Source organism: Engystomops pustulosus, chromosome 10 (genome assembly GCF_040894005.1).
Source record: "Engystomops pustulosus chromosome 10, aEngPut4.maternal, whole genome shotgun sequence".
NCBI lineage: Eukaryota > Metazoa > Chordata > Amphibia > Anura > Leptodactylidae > Engystomops > Engystomops pustulosus.
Window position 1 is genome coordinate 65,481,351 of NC_092420.1, and position 5,190 is coordinate 65,486,540.

At 38.9% G+C, this 5,190-nt stretch overlaps 1 non-coding gene across 1 annotated transcript; it reads left to right on the forward strand.

The window, feature by feature from the left end:
- Positions 1-2,093: 2,093 nt before the first annotated feature.
- On the forward strand, positions 2,094-2,261 carry LOC140105298 (U1 spliceosomal RNA). The gene has a single exon (XR_011850536.1). It is a non-coding gene; the product is annotated as a U1 spliceosomal RNA (small nuclear RNA).
- Positions 2,262-5,190: the final 2,929 nt, after the last annotated feature.

Below are 5,190 nucleotides of genomic sequence, written 5' to 3' on the forward strand. Positions count from 1 at the left end.
TTTACACCTTTTGCCATCCAAGGCCTTTGGGACAGGACTTTCCTAATTAAAGTTTTTTTTTCCCAAACATATTGCCTTCTTTGTAACACTATTAGCAAGCTGCTTACTCCTGCGATGAAAGGTGCTATTTATTAGAAATTTAGAGGTGCAAGGAAATTTCAGACACTCCGCCGCGTCGACTGCAGAATTTAAATCTGTTGTTTGTTGTGGAACATATTTATATGGAACACAATATGTTAGCAGGGAAATACAAAGGAGGGTTGTCTACTTCGCTGGAGTATTAAATCACACAAAGAAAATGGCCCACAGATCGGGAAAGCCAGTAAACTTAAAGGGGTATTCTCATCTGGGCATTTAAATTACAATTAAAGGGGTATTCCACGAATCAGCATAATTCATATACAAATGGGTCCTTAAAATATAAGCTAATATGTAATTAGTAATTATTTGAAATTGTACTCCCCTAAGCAGAAAAATGCTGTGCACATACACTGTAATGAAGAATTAAAATGCTACTGGCCCTTCAATCAGTCCGTTAATTTCCTCCGCGTGGAGCAGACACAGGACAGAACATGGCAGCTGGTCACATGTCCACATCACATGTTCTGCACCTGCCTGGGCAGGTCATGTGATCACCACTGCGTTTGGCTGTAGTCAGTTTTTTGCAGTGCATCCAGTATGGTGTTGTGGTGATGTGCAAGGATGGCGGTTACACACATCATTGCTGTGGTAACTGAGCAAGAAAGTCTGTTAGATCATCACTGGGAGCAGAGCACAAGAGGGAGGTAGAGTTACTTAGAACTAAAGGATCATGGGACTTGTAGTTTCCTGTGGCGGCCATCTTGGTGAAAACTCTGCATACCTTAGAGAGGCCATAAAATGTTGTGAATCATAAAATCAAACTATTTAAGCTCCATTTTGTGATTAATGACATTGGGGCAGATTTACTTACCTGGTCCTGTGGCGATCCCACGGTGCATTGTCCAGCGAGGATTCGGAGTTGCTGCGATTCACTAAGGTCGTGCGTCCAATTTCCTGCATGTGTCACTTCTGTGCTGAGTTCACCTACTTCTTCCTGGTGCCTGTGAGTGCTTGATCTTGAGACATAATTCCGTTTTTTAAATTCCGTGGTTCGTCCAAATCTGTTGGGTTTCTTATGGCCATGCCCCCGATTTCTGTTGCATACAATTCAGGGCAAAATGGAAATATTTGGGAAACCCAATGGAATCACGGTCTGCGGACCCTTAGTAAATGAGCCCCATTGAGTTTTGCTATATTCATTTATTTTCAGCATCATGACGTTCATATTCCCGGAATACCCCTTTTATTCATCTGCCATGTACATACACTTCCTCAATTGAATTTTATTTAACATCCATGAAGATAATTTCCTATAATTGTAATCTCACCGTACCTTTGAAAGAAAGGCAGCTGTCCTTTGATACGACCACTGCAGCTGGAGTGATTATGCAAAGAAATATTGAGCAGACAAATATTGGGAAAGAAATTATCTTGTTATGTAAGACCATCATGGCGCATAGCCTAGCTTGCTGTGCTAGTTCCCGAAATGTAATAGGTACCAAATGCTCTAAAGCTGCTTTACATGTATTTTCAAAAACTCACAAAACCTACTGGTTTCAAGCAAAGTTCATGATTAACAACTTTGTTTGAAACGTGGAAGTATATTCATAAACCTACATATAAATAGCATTTCAAAAAGATTTACAATAAAGAATTGCTCCCGTTTCTCATCTAATCTTTTTATCAGCATTACCTGGTCTATGGCTGAAAATGCAATCGGATTTGCATCTGTGCACTGTATTACTTAAAGGAAACCTACCATCCATATAAGGTAGATCCGATGGCAGGTTCCTTTACTAGGAACGAGTCCTATACTTTTCATTTCAAAATCTTGAGTGGCCAATATTTTGATAAAAGGTTTATCTTGTACAACTCACATTACATGAGGAAGCTACTGGGGCGTGGAATACTCAAGATTTTGAAATAAAAAGTATATTACTGCCGAAAAACGTGTATGGTGGCATTTGGAGACCCTATTCAATTACATGAAGAAGTTTTTAAGGGAGATATCTATACTTACCTGGCAGGGAGAAACCTTGATCATGAAGGCGGTTGTCCCAGGGTGAGGCTCATTTATTGCACTCAGGATGACTCTGAGTCTTAACCCGCTGATTTCCCCAAATGTGGGAAACTCAACTGCGTATTCTGTGGTTCGGGTAGACTGTGTACAAACTTTCCCCTAAAAAAACCGTAACACTTGGCAATACAGCAACTAGTGTATGATTCTACAAAATAATCAGGATTCGGTATATAAGTGTAAGCCACCGATTTACAAAATAGTGTCAAGACAAGTCTAGGATTTTTTTTTTTCTGTGGTAGCAAATGATGCTGACAATTATCTATAAATTCAAAACCTATCATAATATAACAATGTCTTGTGACCACCAGTCTCACCACCAAGCGAAAGCTTGCGCTTCTGGATGAATAGGATGATATCTTCTTATGTTTGGAGAACTTCCTATAAACCAAAGGGTTACATCATCTATCAAGTTCATCCGAGAAGATCTCCGACACATCCTTTCCAAATGCCTTGTTGTGCTGCAGGTTTAGGATAAAATTTAAATCTATGAAAACTCTAATTGGGGAACTTCCGAGGCTCTATCCCACCCCCGTCATCGGCAAATCATGGCTGGAAGCAGTGGCTACCATTTTTTTGCAGTTTTCCCACATGGTTTGAATGAGTCATTATTTAAGAAAGCACCGTAATCTGATTTCATTTATGTTATCCATCAATAAATATAAAGATATATAGATTCAAATTGGCCTGAAAATTAAAAATAAAGGTCCTTCATAGACAACATAGTATACATAAGGTTACTGAAAAAGTCAATTTAAATTTCTTCTCGCCCCTAAACGCTGTACAAATTTTAAAGACTCTCTTGGCAGTTTATCACATCAGTATTTATAGATACAACTGATAACATCAAAAACTAAGCACAGGACCATCCAGTATCTGGTTCAGGTTTTCATATAGGGAATTAGTCCATGAGCAGATGACTCTGTTAATGGTCTGATGGATTTGTACAAGGCTTGTGACAACAGAAACTGGTTTGACATTGCTCCTCCGGGAGTTTAATTTCCATTGATTAGTTGTTTGCATTCACATAGCCACCTAAACCCCATAACCTGCTTGTCAATACTGGCTAGATAAAGGTCAAAACACTGCAGCTGCAATCAGTCACGAAAAATGAAATTAGACAGTCAAATAATTGACAATATGTCTAAAGGAGCATAAAATATTTACCAGATAAATGTTACATAACATATATCATATTATTATATTGCATATATAAAAAAACATCTGCAATGTGATACCTCGGTATATAATCATCTGTCTTTACCACATCCAAAAGAATGAATGTAACAATAAAAATGTAATTCCAGTTATTCAGCAAAAGGTAAAAATAAATCATCATAGTTTATACGGTTGAAAAAAGACACATGTCCGTCAAATTCAACCAAGGAAGGGAAGGGATTGGATGAGGAAGGGATTTCCCATGTGTTACAGTTTACAAGAAAGCTGAAACCGTATAAAGAGAGCAGTAAGAACTAGGGAAACAGGGAAGGGAAAACTGTCCCTTACTCTAAAGCTAAGCTGTTCCTAGCCAGAAGGTGATGGGAAAAATTGCTGCAAGTAAAAACTTGGCGGAACGCAATCCCTGCATGCACAAAAACACACAACTGAGACAGAATGCAGGCAGAAGGGCAATAGAGCAGACAGGAAAAGTGGGTAACATCCAGAGCAAGTCCAAAACTCACTCACTAGAAAATGAACACCAGGAGGGAACAGACAGGAAAGTGGTGAGTGAATACAAGAGAAGAGACAAACAGGACGCTGTTTCAAATTCTGACACTAAGCCCCACGGGCTGGGCACAGGTTATATAGAGCAGAAGTTCCAGCCCATCGTGGGAACCAGGAGCGGTAACACAATTTCCTGGAAAACTCATTTCTCAGCGTACCTCATCAGTTGTGTACACAAAATGTAACATTCCTGATGACTGAAGGAGTGGTGGAGTTGCCTGGCCATGGCAAGTCTGCAACTTAAAGGGGTATTCCAGGAATAACCATAATTCATGTTCATTCAAATATAAGCTAATATGTAATTAGTTGTTATTTAAACTTTTGCTCCCCTTAGCAGATACTTGTTGTGTACATACACTATGATGGAGAATTAAAATGTTACTGGTCCTTTAATCAGTTATGTGACTTTGCTCTTGTGGAGGAGACACAGGTCACTGGTCACATGTCCACATCACATTTCCTGCCTGGACAGGTCATGTGGTCATCACTACGTTTGGCTGTAGTTGGTTGGTTGCAGTGCATTCAGTATGGCCAGTGTTGTGGTGAGATCCATCCCAGTGAGGTGATGTGCAGCGATGGCTGTTACATATCATAACTATGGTCACAGAGCAGGACAGTCTGACATATTATCACAGGGAGCAGAGCATAATAGTGAGGAGCTGTTACTGAGAACTGAGAGATCATGGGAGCTGTAGTTGTGGATGAAGGCCATGGAGATAACTCCGCCTACTTTAGAAAGCCCATAAAGTTTTGTGAAGGATAAAAGAAGACTATTTAAGCTCCATTTTGTGACTAATGACAATGAGTTTTGTTGTATTCATTTATTTATAGCATTATAAGTTTTTGTATCACAAGTTTATATTCCCGGAATACCCCATTAAACCTTTCTATGCCTACAGCACTAGCATAATTGTGGTACAATGGTATATAAAAAAACAGAAGAATCGTGCCTGGCTACTTCCACACAAGAAAATGAGGTAGGACCTTTTTATTGTGCTTTAGAGGACCAGAGAGGTCATATACCAATTTTCCAATTTCAGGGACAACCAGAGCAATATTGGTTCTGCATATCAGAAAAAGATTCGTTTTTGATTCATACCGAGTTTGCCAAATCAACCAATTAATTCCCTCAACTTTAATCATTATCTTAGGAAAAATTTGGTAGATATTACAAAACATTTCACAAAATGACAGTAGAGATCTTCGTAAAAAGACAATGAAATTCAATTTTACTGTTACTAGTTGTGCTGCTGCTGTAAAATTATCTCTGTTGTAGGCTTCTAAAGTTCATATAATTAAATCCTATA